General features: G+C 44.7%; 1 long non-coding RNA gene across 3 annotated transcripts in view; it reads right to left on the bottom strand.

The window, feature by feature from the left end:
• Nucleotides 1–4,186: 4,186 nt before the first annotated feature.
• Nucleotides 4,187–20,612, bottom strand: part of LOC140251693 (uncharacterized) — a 39,614-nt gene continuing 23,188 nt past the window's right edge. For 2 of the 3 annotated variants that reach the window (XR_011903454.1, XR_011903452.1), the window contains 5 exons: nt 15,065–15,211; nt 13,880–14,027; nt 11,368–11,454; nt 10,401–10,527; nt 4,187–5,943 (listed from right to left, as the gene is read on the bottom strand). This is a non-coding gene — a long non-coding RNA (uncharacterized lncRNA). The remainder of the gene's footprint in view (nt 5,944–10,400; nt 10,528–11,367; nt 11,455–13,879; nt 14,028–15,064; nt 15,212–20,612) is intronic. The other variant, XR_011903453.1, reaches the window with a different exon arrangement.

Genomic DNA, 20,612 nt, shown 5'->3' with positions numbered 1-20,612 from the left:
TGGCAAGAGGCGGCTAAACTGCGCCAGCTGCAGTCTGTGAGCCCTGCTCAGCCCCTGGCATTTTGGCAGGACCCTCATTATCCACACTGCTCAGCTCTTCCCAACAAGATCACTTCTGTAGCTTTCTCCAAGGGACTTCTTTTCTTTTCCCTATCTTGTGCTTTCTGTAACTCCAGCAACCCTCGTATGCAGATGCGGTTTGCTCCATCCAGGCAAGGACTGTAGTGCACTATGAAACAAACTGGTTTGTTCTGATTTCTCCTCACTGAGAAAAGACTCACCGTTCTGAGGTGGCTGCTGAGCAGTGTGCGGGGCACAGCCAGCACAGGGCTTGGAAATCACAAACAAGTCATCAGATAGATAAGCTCAGTAAACTGCTTTTAACTCCATTTTGCCAACAATCAGAGAAGATTCCAACTGCTGTGGGTTTCAGCTTTCTTGGCCTTTTGCAGACATACAAATATCTCCCTCTACGTTTTCTCCTTGCAGTACTGATAGATGCTAAAGCGGGTAATGAAGCTATAAACCTGCATGTCCCCTTTGCCTGATATTTATGGCTAGTTACTTACGGGGATGAAGTCCACTCCTACAGAGAATGGTACAAAGACATCATTCCCAGCAAGATGACATATGGTGAGGCAGACAAAAGCTTTGAAAGCTCCCAAAAAAGAGCAGCAATTCGGTCAGGCCTCCCCACACTGCTGTTCACTGTTTCTTTACGTAACGTCTTTGACATGGGAACACTGGTAAGTGCTGGTTCTCCAGTTCCGCGTGTTACACACACAAGGGAGAAGATCTAAACAACACCTGCAGTGCCAAGAGAGCTTGCTGCTCAGTGACTGTGCTCAAAATATTGTGTTAAGCACAGAGAATAAATAGTGGATAGCAGTTGCCCCTTCCGATGGTTGTTGGAACGGCGCCTTTTCTGTGTTCAACACTCTGCCAAAATATTGCAAGAAAAAGAATTATGCTCTGCAGTCATCCATTCTCTGCGCTCTCAAGGCCTTGGCACAATAATTAAGTTATTCCTGTTAAATTTTGGTCCGCAGCTCCTTTGCATGGAGTGCAACAGCAATGAATCATAGAATCATTAAGGCTGGAAAAGGCCGCTGAGATCACAACCATCAACCCCTCTCCACCATGCCCATAACCATGTCGCTCAGTGCCACAAAGGAGCAGTGGCACATCAAACATGGCACTGAATGCTATAAAAACCCTGTGTATCTGTGGGGAGAGCCCACTGCCAGATCTTCCTCACCAAAAGGGTTTCTGGGACCAGTGACATCGTCATTCCCAACCTCTTCTTTAAATTTCATCCTTGGATCCATCCACTGAGCCCTGGGATTAATCCAAGGGCTGAATCCTTGAATGCATCACTGTTGAAAATGGGGCTGGGGCCTCCCAAGACTCAGAACAATTAAGACTCTTCAGATTTCACTCCAGATTTAGTGATATATTTTTATATGCTGTAAGATGCTGGGCATAATAGATGAGAACTCTTGGAGGGAGGTGAAAAGAAAAGAGCTGTTGGAAAAATCCTTTATTAACGTTTGGTGAGAGTTGAGTAAAAAGAGGCATATTCTACGTGGACTGGGAGGTGTCAAAGCCCAGTACACGGGGCACTGTTTGAAAAGAAAAACCAAGGTGGTAAATACCCCTTGTGCTGCACCAGAAGCCTGAAGAGTGAGTTCAAAGCAACCTCACATTCTTGCTCTCTGCTGGCTGTGGCTCATGGATGCGTTGTTGGAGGGAGTTTCTGCAGCCTCTGCTATCAGTGTGCAGCTCCAGTGCTGGGCACAGTCTGCCGTTTCAAATTACCTTCTTATTCTGAGCACCTAGCGAGCTATGAAACCAGAGCCACGTTTCAGACTCCTGAGCCTATAAATTCTTCCATTGTCAGTGTTTGTTTTTAGATTGAAGACAAGTGTAGTGTTTGGGGTAATGAAAAAGATATACCTCAGAATCTGCAGGTCCCTTATGTTGTTTTGAAATCCTTCTCGCATGCTACATGCACCTTCAAAATGCTCTTGTTGCATTTGTTCATTGTAATAAGTTGTGTAAAAATATTCCCCATTATTTTGCTCTGTGCTGAAGCTGGCAATATTAGCTATTCCACTTGAATGCTCTGGCTAGAAAACTGTGAATTTCTTTTCTTCTGTGATTTTCCCCTCTGTGTTTTTCATCTCATCACTGAGATGGAAATACTTTACTAGTTAAATGGAGAAAAGGACGGTAAAGGCAGATGTTGTTTCATCATCTGCTAACACAGAGGTCCTCAGCACGCAGAATGGTGGTTTACTGCAACAAATTAAGTGTACAAACTCTTCATGTGGAAGAAATGATTTCTGGATTCCCTCTGAAACCCCATTTCGTCTGCAGCAAGATGAGTTAATGAAGAAATTTACAATTTCATGTCTGTTAGTGCTACAGAGAAACTTACTTTGTCTCTCAAAAGTAGTTTTCTATTCTTTGTTGTTACTTTAAACTCCTTCAGCCATGATTTGGAAATGGTGGCTGTGTTCATTCCTGTAGCTGAAGCTACATAGAACCATAGAATATCCTGAGCTGGAAGGGACCCACGAGGATCACAGAGTCCAGGTCCTGGCTCCACACAGGACCATCCAAAATGACAGTGGGTAGTGGGACAATTGGTTCTCTATCCAGGTTAGAGGTGAGAAGCAACAAGAGGAATGGCCTCAAGTGCCAGCCCAGGTTCAGGCTGGATATTGGGAAAAACTTCTCAGGAAGAGCAGTGATGCACTGGCACAGGGAGCGGTGGGGTCACCGTCCTTGGAGGTGCTCCAGAGCTGTGGGGATGTGGCACTGAGGGACGTGGTGATGGGCACAGTGCTGTTGGGTTGGGGTTGGACTTGGGGATCTTGGGGGTCTTTTGTAGCTTTAATGATTCTATGACAAACACAGCGTACAACTTTCTCAGTCCATCCTGCACTGTGTCATGGTTTGATGGGGATCTTCCATTTCAGGGCAAATCATCCACATCCATCCCTTTCTATGCAGCTCAGCACTTGGTCTTTTGGGCTCTTTGGCAAAGCACTGCTGCTGGGGTTTGGTGTGCGAGAGACAGAGGGTGTCATCCCATATAATGATGAGGGTGCATTTATCTGGGGCTGCAACGCTTACAGCAAGCGACAGTGCTGAGTTGGTTTGATTTATCCTGAAAGGCTGTAGGTACATCTCAGAGCTGAGCTTTTGTGCTTTCAGCCACGGACACAGACAGGGATTTTATTGAAAGGATGAAGAGAGTTGTCATGAGAAAATGTAGATTTAGATTCATCTTAAAAATAGGAATTTAATTTTATTTCTAGAGTAGTGCTTTGGAAGTTTTCTTTTTCTCTTCAGGAGAGCATCCTGTACTGCATTTCTGCTATATCCTTTCCAGCTGGGAGACAATTAGATTGCAAAATAGAATACTTCTAAGATTTTTCTTGACCACAGTTTGATCTCCACTCTATATTTCAGGCCTTTCTCAGGGATCAGAAGCATCATAAATCTTGTTATGGTGACCCAGCACCACACCAACGTGTGCCTGGAATGGCTCTTTCCCTTTTCTTGGGCTTGTATGGCTCAGAAAAATGGCTTCAATTCTGGTGCAGATCAGGGAGTGCCTGCTCTCTTGGTGGTGAAACAAAGTCTTTAAAGTATACAGCTATGGTTGAGAGGAATAGTAACGTTCAAGAGGAAAAAAAAAAAAGAAATTTCACAATGTATTGCACTGTGAAACAGCTTCCTACTGTGTTTTATGGGAACTTCTGATGTTGGACTTTTTGTTAACCTACCTTTTTGTTTACAGGGTCTGAGTTAATCTGTCCGTGCTCCTCTCCAACAGCATGAGCACTTAGACAGTCAGTCCACTGCCAAGGGAGATCTGGGGATCACTGTCGTCAGCTTCGATGACAGTGCTATATTAAGGATGCTTTAGGAATAAGAAATCAATGAGACAGTGGTTTGAAATGACCCAAGGACTTTCCAGCCCAGTGATTTAATATCGCAGTGAATAAAAATATCTTAGTAAATAGTAGCGGTCTAGAACAGAATCTGCCTGAAGGAATTTTCCAATATTACTTTTATTTGCTTGTCATAATACATTTCAGCTGCATTTTCCTTCTTCTGTTCCATATATTATATTAAAGATGAAGGAAAGTTTCCTATTTGGTCTGAGATTTTCATGAGCCTTTTCTCCTTTTTAGCTAATCGGGAAGATATTAAGATACAAATATTTAATTTACTGACAGAACAATTTAAGCCAAGTCTGAAAGTGGTTCTTCCAGACATAGATGGGCTGCTGGAGAAGCAACAAGGAGCAAACCCCTCATTTTGAGCCATGTTTAAGTGTTTCTTTCTTCTTCTGTGCAGAAAGAAACCCTTTTGATCTCACCCTTTTGTAAAGTAAATCTTTGTCAGGTTAAATGCAAAGATCCCTATCAGAAGGCACTTGGCTTTGACAAGCCTGACAGAGACCTACCTACCCTTCAACACGGTAATGGCTGGCACTGAAATGAAAAGGGCTTGGATAATGAATAAAGAATATTTTTGTAGCATGACTCATAAGTAATACAAAGGCAGCTCTGGCAATGTCTGTACTAATTACAGACCGGTTGCTATGTTGTTACAATTGTGGATATTAAGTGTGTGGGATGCTGAAGTGTGTGGGCATCCTGCTAAGCCTGAGCTCAGCTCCCTGCCACTGAAATCCTGTCTGTCCCAGCTGGAAAGTGGGCAATGCGTGTAGGTGCCTAAATACGGGCTGAGGATGACTAAATGTGTCTTTAATTACACTTTTTGTTGTTTGTCCCTCTCGGTCATAAACTCCTTCAGCTGTCAGAAAGATGTGAAGAATGTCACGTGCTGTGGATTTAAGTGCTGACAGAGCTGTTGTTGTAGGGTGATGCTCCAGGTCCTCTCCTTGCACAGCACTGCAGGTTTTTGTATTTAAGATGTGCACAGTGAAGAAGTCGGTCCCTGTGATGAGAAAACTGTGCACAGAAGATACATCCACGGCTGTTAGCTATCCACAGCTACCGTGTTAGGAGGTTTTAAGTTCATCTGAAGCATGGCAGCAAGCTGAAAGCTTGCAGACTGAGTCAGGTAAGGAGAATACAAGATGCATGTGTGATTTTGAGAAGCAGGAGAAGAAGAGTGGTTTTGTTTTAGGACTAATTTCTACACTACCAGAGCACTGAGGACAGAAACTTCCTCTTGTACCATGACCACCTTCTGTAATCATGGCAACATGACTGTAATGGAAACATCTAGCCTGTCATTAATCTCCATGTGATGATCCCCTCAGTTTCCTGCTCTGTTGCTGACATTCAGGTGGAGAAACCAGGAGGATTCTGAATGAGTGTACTTATAGAATCACAGAGTGGCTGAGATTGGAAGGGACCTTAGAGATCATTGAGCTCCAGCCCCTGCCATGGGCCTGGAGTGCTCCCCACCAGGTCAGGCTTCCCAGAGCCCCATCCATGGCCTTGGGCACCTCCAGGTGTCAAACATTACTTAAATAAGGAAAAGCTGTAATCAGGTTGCAGTGTTTGAATTTAATTTCCTGGCAAAGTTTTAAAGGGTTATTAGTGAGAGTCATACCATCCACACCCCAAAGCAGCCCCCAAGAATTAAATTCTTGCCAATAGAATTGCTGTATGGATGCACTGTATGTCAGTTTTGTATGTGTTGAATAGCAACTGCTTGTTGTTCTCTGTAGTGTGCACACAGCATTTGACTTTCAACAAGAGATGAGAACAGACATTACCTTAAATATTCACAAGGAAATGTCAGCACAGATGAGGCAATACAGGGGGAGGGATGGAGGTGGGCTTGGCATAGATCATTTCTGGCCTTGAGGCATGAATAGCTATTCTGGTCACATTATTCTCAGCAATATTAGTCCAATAATGCGATGCAGATCTTGTCTTTAATGGTAGTCTGTAAATAAAAGACACGTTTATTGTTAAAAGCACATTAGCTTGGGAAACTTGGCTGGCAGCATGCAGTTTTAAGAACTGTCATGGGACCTGCATTAATTAACCACATGGGGAGAATTCTCCCCACTGCAATCCATAGTAAGCTTTGTTTTTAGAGGGTGAGCACCTTCACTGCCGGGGAGAGCGGGAGCCCAGGTGCTTCCCTCTGAGTACTTTGGCATCTCACAGTTTCACAGATGCCTACAGTTTCAAAGATCCCCTCCTGTGCTGCCTCCTGGGGTGCCCACATGGAGCCAGGCAGTTTTTGCATCTGAAGGCAGCTTAATGTACACACTATTTTTGCTACTTTGCATTGGATGATGGCAGACGCTTGCCTGAACCACTGCTCACTTAATGTGATGTATGTTCTTTCTTGTCTTGCCTGCAGGATTTGATATAATGATTTCTCTTGCCACAATCATTGCATATGACTTCACACACAAGGCTTGTCCCATTACCATTTGTTTTTGCCAATGTGCTAACAAGTCTCCATTTCCAGTTTATCACCCCTTCCATACTTCTGCAGATGTACATTATACTGACATGCTATAGGCTGGTATATTCAAGCTTGCTTTATTCTGCTTGGGAAATCACATCTTTGCCTGTTTCTCTGCATATGAGCATCAACTTTTCCTGAACATACAATACACTGCAGTAGTTGTGGTCTGGCTTCTCACACCGCCCTTCTCCCACCATTTGTAGGAAATCTGTTAATGACTGAGGGATAAAGACATCAAGGCGTCTGGTCTTATCTCAGCATGCTGAATTAATGGCATAACGCCATTCCCCGTCTCCTCTGTGGGAGAACATGACTGGAAAACCAAGAAGGAAAAGATGCTGCTGCTGTGCTCCGGCAGCTCCACACTGATCCATCTGCAGCACATCAAAAGGAAACTACAGCTGATGCTTAGGCTGGTGGTTGTGTGCAATGGGCAGCAGAGGGTACTGAAATTATTTGAAAGAAATCAAAGTGGAAAAGGCAAAGGAGATCCATCAGTGTTTTACACACTGTTAAAGGGAGCGGGTTGGTTTGTGGGATGAGAAATACCAGAACTGGAGCCAGAAAGTCAATGTGGGGGCACAACTGGGGAATGAGTTGTTTTCTCAGATGTCATTAGATGTCATTAGAAAAGCCACTTGTGCCTGTGAAACTTGCTGACATGGAGAATCATCACAAACTTCCTATTCCAGTTAACAACAAAAAATGTCTTGAACAGCCAGGCTTACGTCTCAACTAGTGAGACATCCCAGAAAGGCACATATCATTAAGAACAATGCTTTGAATCTTTGTAATGATACCCGAGATAATTTTATCAGAGAAGGTTGTAAGTGGTGATGCATTACATTAGCCCAGCGCTCTGCAAGACATATGGAAATTAGTGATGGATTAGATTTCAGAAAGCTTATAAGAAGTGTCTTGCAAGACCTTTAACCTAAAAATCGTTCACAGCTGAGCAATCCATTAAAATAAGCATTAAAATAATCCTCGGCTGGTACAGTAGTAAGAAATATGCTGGTGATTAATAGGTTCTGGTTATTTTCTTAACAGTTTAATACATAGCTGCAGGGTAAATAGCCCTGATAACGGCAAACACAAGACATTACTCTGTTGGGCAAAAAGTTGGATGTGGAGCTGAGAAACTTACATGTCTTGAAGTCTTGTGGAGGCATTTCACGCTCACACATGTCCCGCCTGAGTGAGGGCTGGGTTTTACCCGTGTAGTGGTTTCCTTGGTGTCAGAACAGATTATCCTGCCAACGCACCGATCTGACTGTCATGTCTATGCTGTTTTACGGAGCCTGGCTGCCTAATGTCACCCAGCATAATTTTCAGGGCTGGAAATAGCGGTTTAATGGTGGAAGTGCAAATCAGATTTTCCTGTCGGCCACTCGTCCCGCTGGCAGCACGCAGGGCTTGCTGACTCTGCAGGGAACAAGATCACTGTGAAAAGATTCATCACCAGTGACGAGTGCTGGAATATATATGTCTGCACAAAAAACATTGCCAACAGCCTGCATTTTGGGCTGCTGGTGCGTGGCTTACTGCTGCAGAATAGGAATTTCACTTCCAAGTTGTTCTTTGTGGCACCTTTTGCTGTTGTTTTTAACCAACAGTGCTGCATGTAGGCTGGGCAAACAAAGGTTGCTGGGGGTCCTGGGCTGTGTTTGGGCAATGTGAGTGTGCCTGGCATCATGGCACAGCCCTTGCTGCTATCCCACAGAGTAGCTGCCTGCAGGGACCGCAGTCATTCAATGGCAAAGATTTTTTCCTCTGCTAGAGGGGTTATAAGATGAGCTACAACTACTCCTCTCCAGTTTTGCTGGTAGAACCATCTTCCATTGTCAGTGCTGTTCTGTCACAGGTCTGTACTTTGAAAGACACACGTACACTTGATGCATACCTTAAGTTCTTTTTGAAATAAATCACCAGCTCATCCAACTCTTTGTGATGCACTACCTCAGCTTATCAGGAAAGTGCTGCTAACTCCAGACGCTGCCTACTCAGCAATACACATTTGTTGATGGTATTTTCCATCACTAATCACACAAGCTATTTGTTTTATCCTTGCAAGAACTGCATCAGCTCTGCTGACCAAGGAAGGCCATTAACCTTGGCTGCAGCAGCTCCTGGAATGAACAAGGAGACTTTTGATATACATCACACTGCAGCTTTGGGAGCCTGCATTGCCTCCCACCTTTCTCTTCCAGATATCAGGTGTTAGTGCAATGAGCCAGGGATTCAGACTAGCAATCACATCAATCTGAGCAGAGAGCAAGCTGTCATAATTCTCTGCACTAATGAAAATTATGATGACAACACAAGAATCTTTGCCAACCTCATCATCTTGCACCACAATGGCATGGAATTACTTAAAGACAGACTTTGGTTTTAGTCACACATACACCCCTAGGAACAACTTCTGAGTGTGAGTGAACACCACAGCAAAGAGGAGCTGTATGGAGAATTTAGGTGTTGTTTGGTTAGCACTGGCATGATTCCTGCTGTACAAGAGCAAACAAACTCGAAGAATGTGGCAAAAGGGAAGGCTGGAGAAGTGCCTTGAATTCAGTGTGGTTTGCAAGCTGAGGATCTACTCAAAGGTAGAAGCAAAGAAATGCAGGGTCTCCCAGTCTCTGGTGTTTACATGCAATAAATACATGTATTTACTACATCATCTGAGGTGAATGCGTAAAGGAAAGAATCCACAAAGGGAATAAAGAGCACGAATTCAAATTAGGTTTTGGCAGACATAAGAACTAGTTTGTGCAATTTGATCTCCCTCAAACTCTGTCCCCACTGGTGACTCATGAAGCAGAATGTCAAACCATAGTAAATTCAAGGAATGGATGCGGCATTATAAGACTGAAGGAAAGCCAAAACGAATGTGAAAGTGGGCAGTCAAAAGGAAAAAGAACAAACAGGAAGGCTGGTGGGTGGATGGAAGGGGAACAAAGGGAACCTGAGGCAAGGAGGTGAACTGGGAACATGACAACATTTTGGGCTCCACAGAATTCTTCTCCTATTTCATTATATATTCTATATTAGCTTATTTGAAAGCATTGTTTCTCAAAAGAAATCTGAAAAAGTATGTTGAAGGAGGAACGGGAGCCTCGGGCAAGCAAAGGAAGAAATGTGTTCAGATCAGTCCCTTCATGGCTTGTAGACAAGAGCAAGGGAATAAACACTTGAAAAGTGCAGTACATCACAACTTGCCCTTGTTAGTCAGCTGAACATCCAATTTCTGTGTTTCTGTGGAGTAAAGAAATAACCTGTCGCACATCAGAGTACGAGGTGGAGGTGGTGGTACCTCTTGTAGGGAACAGGTGGTCTGCAGCCTTACAAAGGGGCTCTGACAGCCCACAAACAGCCCTGCAAAACCCTGAGCTCTTCACAGTCAGCCTGTATGTGCCGGGGAGAATTCTAGACTGATTTCTGATGGAAATGAAGCATTTAAATCATAGAATCACAGAATCACCAAGGTTGGAAAAGACCTAAAAGATCATCCAGTCCAACCGTTCACCTATTACCAATAGCTCCTACTAAACCATGTCCTTCAACACAACAGTCATTTGCAGTCAGCCTAGCTTCTTCTCCCTATGCTTGTCCCTGGACATCCTTTAACAAAGTGTGACAGTATAGATTTCCATCAGCCATATTTCAGCATCCCACGGAAATACTTGGCTATACCCCAGGAAAACCTGCAAGCCCCAAAGGGGCAGTTAAAGCAGTTAAGAGCATAATTCTGCACATCTCCCAGCCCTGTAGAGATTTCTGCAGATCTCCCTCAGAGAGCCTCCAACCCTCACTTCCCAGTCACTTAGTGTTAGTTGTTCCCCTATTCCAAGCAACCTGAGTGCCTCCAGCATCATGAGAGGGAACCATGTGTTACCCAGAGGAATGGGAATGGCTGCTCCTACCTTTAAGTATGAGCCAGGTTCGTGCAGAGCTGGCACAGATCTCTGCTCTGGAGCATCTGGGATGCCCAGGTCCAAGGTGCTGATGGTGCATCTTCTCAGCATCATTCTCTGTCCAAAATATCTCACCCTGTAGCACAAACACACACAAGAGACAGCTTCAGACCTGCTCAGCTAGTCACATTTCAAGTAGCTTGTGAATAGTGAAGGGTTGGCTGCATACGTGTTAAGTGTCTGTTTATAAAGCATGAGGGCTCTTTTTATTGCACAACATGCACAGCACTACTAGGACAGGCCAAGAGAGCTCAGGCTCTTCAGCCTAGAGAAGAAAAGGCACTTGGGGGACCTTATAGCAGCCTTCCAGGACCTGAAGGGAGCCTACAGCAAAGCAGGGGAGGGACTTTGTATAAGGGTACTTAGCGACAGAACAAGGGGAAATAGCTTTAAAGTGGAAGAGGGTGGATTTAGACTAGATGTCAGGAAGGATTTCTTTATTGTGAGGGTGGTGAGACAGTGGGACAGGTTGCCCAGCGAGGCTGTGAATGCCCCTTCCTTGGCAGCACTCAAGGCCAGGCTGGCTGGATGGGGCTGTGAGGTTGTCCTTCTGGGCTAAAGGGAGATGTCCCTGGAACTGTATAAAGACCTCTTCCAACCCAAACCATTCTATGAACATATTAAGGCTCTTACTGAATATTTCTCTCTATTGATCTAGAATCACTGCATTTCCTTTCTTTGAATTTTCAGCCTTTCTTTCACTCAAAGTAAAAGGAATGTATACTTTTTTCCTGTGCAAGAAGGCATTGGATTGTCTGTAAAGTTGTATCACTCAGGCTAAAGGCTCCAAGAAATCACACGTGTGGGTCTGAAGCTGGAAAAGAAGCAGCGACAGCACAGAGCAGTGCTGCACATCCTGTGGGTGAACACATCCTACCTGTGATTTGAGTTCCATTAGCCGCAGGGGAAAGCTTACCAGCCTGCATGGAAGTTTTTGGAAGCAGCATCAGAGCATGCTCTGTAAACTCTCTTTTGAGCAGGGAATCATCTTTCCAGGAAAATCCTAGGATTTAATAAAGAAAGGGCAGAAGGAAGTGCTTTGATTTTGAAGAGGACAACAGGGAAATGCAAATTGGAGACATCTTTTAGAAGAGCGCTGAGATACATGATGGTGCTCTTCAATCTGTGTCTTGCATCTTAAACAGAGCTTGCAAGGTTAACACAACCCACAGACAACCACACTGGGAGTGCTGATTCAGTACATTTTACACAGTCCTTTGCACTAGGAAGCCTGGATGGTTCCCAAGAGCGAGCAGTCTGGAAATAAAAATGTGTCTGATCAATAAAACGAAACGACTTGAGGAAATCTGAGTTTAGTGTTCTTTAAGCCTTAATTGGCTTTGCACATAGCAGAGGTGACCTTGCCCTTTGCAGCTCAGCTGTTACAGTGACGTGCAGCGTTACTGCAAGATAACAGCACAGGGAGCTGCTGGCAGCACAGAAGACACTGACCACCGGTGAAAGAAGGGCCTAAAAGAGCACAGGATTTTGTGCCTGGGTCTTTCAGTGCAACTCTCTCTACATCAGGTGTTAGCTAACACCTCTCTGCAGCCCCACATGCCTGCTGGTCCCTTATTTTCAAAGGCATGAGATATAGACGTACAAATCGCCAACATGGGTGAGCTAATAAAAAGGCAAGCATAAGTATTCAAACAGTGTGATCTATTTAAATAGAGAAGTTAAACAAAATCCATCCCAACTGGCTTTCAACTCTCAGCCCCATGATCTAAAAATCAATTGATTTTTACTTACAGAATGCTAAATCCTCCCGAGCTGAGGCTTCTCTTCTCTCAGCAGTGTATGTGGGCAGAAGGAACTGCAGAGGTTTTATGAAGGTTAGCCAAGAGAGATGGGCCAGCAGAGCACAGGATCCCCTACAAATCCCCTCCAGATGCATTCATACCCTTCTGACAAAATCATCCCAACAGAAGTGAAATACGCAGTGACATTCAGAGCGAGTCCATTTGAATGGGATTTGCAGCAGTGCCCAGCAGAAACCCCAGAGATGAGTTTTCAGTCACTGCAAAGGTTGCCTCCCTCAACACACGCAGCCATGCCAGGCTTCTGCTGCATATTTCATCGCCTGTATTTTGTAACCTGGCTCTGAAAACTCACTTGGAGCTGAGATGCGACATTACTCCCTTGTAATGCAAAAATCACACCCTCGTCTGCTTGGAAATTCTGGTAATACAAAATCAAACTGTGCTCAGCATATTTAAGTGCTTTTAAATAAAACACTTTGATGTCAGTGAGAAGCGAGCGGCATTTTGGGAGGGGAACACACAGGAGAAGCTCACACATCCCATCTCACATCACACATTTAGAAGGAAGTTTTTCACTCAGAGGGTGGCGACGCACTGGAACAGGTTGCCCAGGGAGGCTGTGGATGCCCCATCCCTGAAGGCATTCAAGGCCAGGCTGGATGTGGCTCGGGGCAGCCTGGTCTGCTGGTTGGCGACCCTGCACATAGTAGGGAGTTGAAACTACATGATCACTGTGCTCGTTTTCAACCCAGGCCATTATATGATATGACCCCATGCTGCAGGAAAGGCCTATGGGATGGCAACCTTTGACCCGAGCCAGGGCTGCCCACTGCCCAACCCCACTGACAGGGGGACCTGAATGATTATTTCCCTTCTTGCGTGAGCTCTGCACAGCGGGGATGGGTTGATGGCTGGACTGCATGATCTCAGTGGTCCTTTCCAACCTTAATGATTCTATCTGAAGCCTCACAAAGACTAAAAATAATTTAAAAAATACAACCAATGAAGCCAAATAGCCACAAAATACAACTCTATTTCCTACAGCCTTGGCAACAAATTCTGCAGTGGCAAAAAAAAATGTGGTGACCAGCAACAAACAGCAGTGCCAGGGGTGATAGGTTTCTGTATGATGTCCTAATGGCTTGGTAAATAACTGGTGTCATTTCCTTATGATGCGCCTATTGCTTTATCAGGATAAGCACTGGAGAATACATCATGTTCCTTTATGTTTTTCACTTCTGATTAAACTCCTGGCTGCTTCAATGAGCCCTCTGTACACAGCTCGCCTGCAGCCTGGTGATCTGTAACTTTATGCAGTGCAATGAGACCATTTCTCAAGTCCTGCTCAACTCCAGCTGTAACTTTTCACGGGCAAAGATGGATGCCACGAGCAAAATGCAGGCACGGGCAAAATTTATCTCAATTTATCCTGCACAGAAAAAGTAACAGAGGATACCTTGCTGAAAGCAAAATATACTGCTTGAATGAATTTACAATATGTAATAAAATACAGCAAGGAGAGACCATTTATGGAAGGGGAAGAAGGTAATATATGATGTCAGTAACTCACTTTAAAACGATGCTATTAAGGAAGTATAAAGGTGATAATCGCCTTTTTTAGGAGCTGAAGTTATATTTATAAACCAGTTGATGTGTGACACCTACCAGTATAAAAGAGTCACTTTTAATTTCTTCCAGAAGAAGATCTCTGTGTTTTATGCCACCTCCAGGTCCTGCTGCAGCAGCGGATGGCCAAGGCAGGCCCAAGGCTGAGGTGATAGCAAAGCTTCCTGTCCTCGGGACCAGGTTATAACTGCAAAGAAGCAAAGTTTCTTATGCAATCCACAGAGGAGCTGCTGAGGCCAAACCAGGAATTAAATCAATTCTTCTGGCATCAGTCTCCAGGCTGACACAGAGATATCCCAGCGCTGCAGAAACCAAAGGAGGAACACCATCGGAAGCATTGTGAACCAATGTCACCCAGCCAGCAGCATCCTATTACAAAACCAAACTATTTTAGCATAGATGTAAAAGGGAGCTGCCATGATTTTGCCAAATCTCCCTCTAGCAGGTGCCATTTGTGGAGCTGCAGCAGGTGTGGCTGTAGCCATTCGCTTTGCCTCCCCAAAAGGCTCAGAAGAAAGCTTGGATATACACACCCTGAATACTCAAATCCTAGAAGGAAACACCTATATTACCTTCTAAATCTCATGGTATGTAAGTCACTATCATGACTGCACAGCAGGTTGGACTGGGGAATGAAACCCCTCAACATGGAGATCAGCTAGAATATTTTATATTAAGGAGGGCTGAGCAGCACAGGCCGTAGATCCAACCTACCAACATCAGAATCAACAATGTCACTGAATCAGGTTGGCTGGGGAAGGGTTTCTTTGGAAGAACCAAAGCTCCCCTGAATCCCTTGATGAAACGACCACTGGTTCAACAGTTCTTCATTCCCAGCCTCATCCAGAAGAGGTTGAGCCATGGCCATTCAGGGCAGAGAGGACCATCACTCTCCAGACAAAGCATTCCTGTTGATCACAGTTTTTGTAGTCCATTATAAATATTGCTTTACAGCTGAACTCACCCCATCGAAGCAGAAGCATCTCTATTAGGTTATTGAGAAAAGCCCTTAATTACCAGGGTTTAATTCATTGACAAGATGGGCAATTTAAAGACTATCTTCGAAGATAATGAAATTGTCCTGACTCCAGGAATGAAGAAGAAAATGTGAACGTCACAGAAACTGTCAGTGACAAAAGACACAGTGCCACAGAGAGGAGATTTTCCTGCCTGTTGAGAACACCCTGTGCATTCTATCTCTTAATATAGAAGCAGAAGCATTACTCAGACTACATGTGATGCTGATGGAGAATAAAGGGCCATTTCAGATAGAAGTGGTGATTTCCTTCAGGTTCTGTGCCAGCTGCATGCAGGGCACTTTGACGTCCCAAAGTGCTTGGGGAGAGGAGAGGCAGGACGCATTACCAGCACCTGAAAAAGGCAACAGAAGACATGAAGAAAGTCATGGTTTATGGTGACAAAAATCCTTCTGCCTTTTAGTTTGGGAGCAGAGATGCTGCCACGTAATTATTACCAATTCTAGCTAGCAGATTCGTGCAAAGTAGGCTTCATGCTATTAGATCCTTTAAGGACAAGGTCAGCGAACATTGCACTGAAGGATTTGGGATTTGTATGTTAAGTGGAGTGACATGTGTTAGCAGGACATGGGAATTAATGACATTATTTATAACCCATCTCACCATCTCATTATCACACCCAGCTTGATGCCTCAGACAGCTTCTAATTCTCTTAACCAGTTCCCTTGGCTGGAAATAAAACCGCTTTGCTTCATCCGCGATCCGTCAGAAGAACTCTCTTGTTGTTATTGTTTGTTTTTTAATGCAAAAAAGCTTCTTTCAAAGAACAGCTTTGTGACTGTGTGATGCAACTCCCCGCAGCCCAATTTTCCCATGCAAGAACATTCACATTGAGTCTGAGAAATGAACAATGAGCAAATTTCATGCCTGATTCCCCTGCTTCGCCTCACTTTTGATCTCTAATATTAGATTGCTATAATTGCTTTTCAGTTCCTCGTGTGCATATTAGCGCTGTGCATGTTGTTATAGAAATACGAAATTCAACACGTTGCCCTTTAGACTTTGAAAGAAATATGCCCCTCGCTTTGCTTCCATCCCATTCTTTGACCAAAAAAGTAAGAGAACAAATATTTGACAAATATTGAAACCTCAGATACGATTCCTACACCTCCCCGCCACCTTGTCATAGAATGGCCTGGGTTGAAAACGAGCACAGTGATCATGTAGTTTCAACTCCCTACTATGTGCAGGGTCGCCAACCAGCAGACCAGGCTGCCCAGAGCCACATCCAGCCTGGCCTTGAATGCCTCCAGGGATGGGGCATCCACAGCCTCCTTGGGCAACCTGTTGCATTTCAGTCCTTCAGCTGAAAGAGGAGACTGAAGTTTGACCATTCTTAAACTGAAAATGGGTAAAAGGACACTATTTGTTATTAAACTACATAGTTAATTGTCTATATATATGCATTTGTACAGGTTTTAAGAACTTAGAAACAGAAGGAAGAGTTACAAGGGGATGACACCATTATCCTAAACAGACTCCACAACAAAACCCACACTTTCTGCCTCGTGCTGCCAAGAGAAATCACTACTTGCAAGGTTTGATGCCCAAGGACAAAAGCTCTGACCTGATTTCAGCTCCCTCCTCCCAGACTGGTACACGATAACCTTTCAGGCAAAGAATAACGAGTGTCTGTGCATGTGCTGTGGGCTAATTAATGCTCACCTACAAACCAGGGGGGGATTTTTGTTCCTGCTAAATGAAACCCGTGCAGAGGTGGAGGATGAGCAGGGCTGAGGATAGAGAAAGCTGCTGTCCTGCGGTGAGTGATGCTTTCTTTCTGCTCTTGAGAAAATAAACATAAGGAATTAATTAACTCTGAATATAAGTGAAAGTAATGTGACTTCTCAAGCACCTAAATTGTTTTGGTAATGGGAATGGAAATGGATTCATTATGAGTGACAATAACGCTAATCAAGATCCACTTCCAGAGGTTTGGAGGAGTGGGAAGGGCCATAATCACAGCCATGCTCTCCAGCTTCTGCTTTCCTCCAGGATGAAAGCTGAACTGCTTACTCACAACGTTAAAACCAGCAGAAAAACCAGGACAGGGGGACACAGCCCCTAATTGCAGCCCACACTTCAGCTAGGCCATGTCAGCAGCCATGGGGTGAGGGCTCTGTGCTGTGCATGGAACAGAGCTCAACCTGAAGCACAGAGCAGGAGAGAGCTCCCAACTCCTACCTGGTGGGTGGAGAAGCCTCTTTTGGAAGATGGGTTTTTTTCTGAGGCTACTTCCCAGCAGCCTCTACGTGCAGGTGCTATGTTTAATTATATCCTCCATCAGCTGGCAGATCTCCTGCCTGGCAGCTAATCCTCCATCCCTGCTGCTGCACTGGGAATCATCTCAGCACAAAGCCCTGCCTTGAAACCAGCACTGCTCACCCACACTGTGGAAACATCATTTCCTCAACGCACACCTCTGCTGAGTTTTCGCAGGGGCTGCTCAGGAATAATCATATAACACATTGGGAGGGGGTAGGAGTTGATTCCTTCTCTTCTCTTGCCATGAGACTACCAGAAGGGAGCATGGAGGAGGAGTGTGTCATAACGTCCTTAAGCTAAAATGTCAAGGACTAAGAAGACCCCACTCATAGTTGGGCAAAGGACAGCCTTAACAGGACGTAGAGAGAGGTTAGCTCCAAGCCAGCTGCTCCAGTCAGCTTCCCCTGAGATGATCCATTGCTGTGAGCTAATCTGTCATGTTAATTCAATGCAGCAAAACATGAGTAGATTGTACTTCACCCTAGCTAAATAACAACTGATTGCTGGTGACTGCATGGATGGAAGCTTCTGTGTGCAATTATGCCCACCCACCCAGCCCAGCCAGGTGATTTCCTTGCAGATGGCTCTGTGTGCAGCTGTGCCTGTCTCCAGGTGATAAGGGATGGGATGGTACCATGGGTCTCGCTGCCTCTGATTGCAGCAGAGCCATTTTGTGCTTTACCTCAGGTCCTTATGAGGCACAGCCTAATACTGTTCATGGGGTAGGAACTAGGAGAGAAAGGGGTTCACAGCTTTAAGGGCACATAACAGCACTATGAAGCACCCTCTGCAAAGAGCTGCAATGCTATTTTTGAATTATTAATCTTCTTGAACAATCTGAGTCACTGCCTCTTTCATTCAGATGCTGCACATCTCATGGCTGCTACTGTGAAAGCTTCTTATTTCCATCTCCACTAAACCCTCCCCCAGCTTTAGGGCTGCACTCGTTGGGTTCTCCCCATGGCACAGTTTCCTGGTAACACCCACTGCAGAGATCAGATCTCTCTGTCCACTTTGAAGCCCTCCCAGTGACAGACTTCTCGGCCTTTCTAAAGCAGCAATTACCAGCAGACACTAATTAGCATGCTGCTATCTCCAGGAGAGCAGAGCAACTCCACGAGAGAGGTAATTTTACAAGACATAAAGGGCAGGTTTGTTAACAATAATTAAAACACAAGCGAGTACATAACAATAGACTTAAAGGTCTGATTTAAGAGTATTCTGTCAAGAAAGCAAAGTTATTCCTGAAGGCAAAAACTGACCCATTTCTTCTGAAATCATGACTGTCCATCCTGGCTGCCAGGCCAGCTCCCATTACACAGCAAAACCCCAATTGCTGAACTCAGGCAGTCAGTATGTGACTTTAAATGCAAAAGAAGAAGCAGAGGTCCCCCAGTCACCACTTACTGCTTCTGCTCACTGGAGCTGGCGTTTTTAAAGCAACACTTGTGTTCCGATCTGGGACCTGATTTCTTTGCACACAGCAGGTAGTCTGTCCTGAATTATTTGTACCCATGCAAACTGCTGATTTTTGGTTCTTAGAAACGTCGCTCTTTCCCCACCAGAAGGTCAAGCACAGAATTCCTTGCCAAATCCAACACTTCTTGAGTTAGGAGATCGCTATCTATAATCACAAAGTATTTCAAGGGCGTTTTAGTACTAGCAGCCTGAGCTCCCTGGATGTCAGTCAGATTGAAGTCTCTCCCGATAGCTCAGCTTTCATCCCCTCAGCTCATGGGATGAGTGAGAAGTCCATCACCCCACTCTTCCATGGGACACAGTGGCCCACAGCAGCAGTCAGTGTTTGGTTTCTGGGCAGTCTCTCAGCACACACGTCCCCAGAGCAGTCACGGTCATTTACTTCTGCACTGCCAGATGATATCTTGCCATTGCTGGCGAGACCTGCCTGCTCATCCTTGCTGTTCTCGAGATAAATAGATTATAGTAATAATAGATTATAAGAGCTTAATCACAGGCAGAAGTGACATCTTTACCTTGCTATGTGCTGTCTCAGCTTTATACACTTGCAACAGTGAGGACACCTTCAGCTAGAGTTTGGAAATATATTCAGGGTTAATTATAGCAGAAAAATTATCAGTGGAAACTATTTCTGCAGCATTATGACATGAATAAAAAGTTGTTTGCAAGACATTGGTTGTCCAGAAAGGTGGTGGTGCCCCATCCCTGCAGACACCCAGGGTCAGGCTGGATGGGATCTGAGCACTGATGGAGCTGTGGGTGTCCCTGTTCAGTGCAGGGAGTTGGACCAGATGGCCTTGATTATCAGTGAGATAATCAGTGTTTAGTTTCCACTGATAGTATCTGCTTTCTGGTAAATAAAAAATGTGCTGGAATTAGAGTAAGAGGGGTATTTGTAATGCCCTTAACACAGCATTGGCTGCTCTCTTACCCCTGCCCTGCTGCCAACCCAGCATGGGGGAACCATTACTGAAACATCAGCTGGAATAACTGCACCTGAATAGTGCTACTTATGGAGGAAAGCCAATAAACAGTGCTCAGTCTCTCCTTTCATGCCACCTAAAGATTTTCTTGCACACATATGAGGTTGATGGTGCAGCCAAGCAGACAATGACCTCTATTTCCTACTCTTCCTCTGCACTATGAGCTTATTTAAAGGGCACTTAGTGAAAGTAGTCCCAACCTAAATTAAAATGTAACGTGAAAAAATAACATGAGGTGGGCTATATGGGCACACAGTACAGTGGCATTACCCAGCAGTGAATGTGTCCTTTCCTTCCCCTGGGCTTTGGCATTTGCTTGCCCTCACAGCATCACAGCATTTCCCTGCAGCTCCCTTCCAGCTGTGCCTCCCTCAGCTCCCAGTTCAGAGCAGAAAGAAAAAGTCCGTTCCTTTCTTCCTCACCTCACCTTTCTCAGTGTATCAAAGTACTACAAGACAACCTGCATGAGGGCTGGAGATAATACAGAATCACACTCTTATGTCCCATGCAGGCACAAGCCAAAGGGCGATGCAGGAGTCACCGCATGCCTTTGAGGCTCGCTCAGCTTTGCTTTGCTTCTAAATGAAACTTATTTATCACTGCAACATCACAAAGGACTGCCTGAATGCAAACCAAAGGAGGTGCATCAGCGTGGTGGGAGCTGGCAGGTCTCTGGAAAACTGTCACCTCAATGTGTGTCGTGTCCCCAAGAAGGGCCAAAGCTAACATGAAACGCTGACATCGCGTGAATCCAGCTTTAATTATTAAGTCTGCAAAAAGTGAAGATTAAAAATTCATTCCGAGCTAAATGAAGCTATTAGAAGAACAGTTTTTTCCCCATTATACATTTATGATATACATAGCGTATACGTAGCTCTGAAAGTAACGCCTCCTATTTATTCCCATGGAAACTACAACAGATACAAAGAGCACAATGACACTCATTGATAGAGGAAACTCTCAGCTACAAAACACTTCTTCAGCATAGTCACCACCATTAGTTGTGTG

The sequence above is a fragment of the Excalfactoria chinensis genome, chromosome 4 (genome assembly GCF_039878825.1).
Source record: "Excalfactoria chinensis isolate bCotChi1 chromosome 4, bCotChi1.hap2, whole genome shotgun sequence".
NCBI lineage: Eukaryota > Metazoa > Chordata > Aves > Galliformes > Phasianidae > Excalfactoria > Excalfactoria chinensis.
The sequence above is the reverse complement of the archived record's forward strand: the minus strand, read 5'-3'. Positions and strand labels throughout refer to the sequence as shown.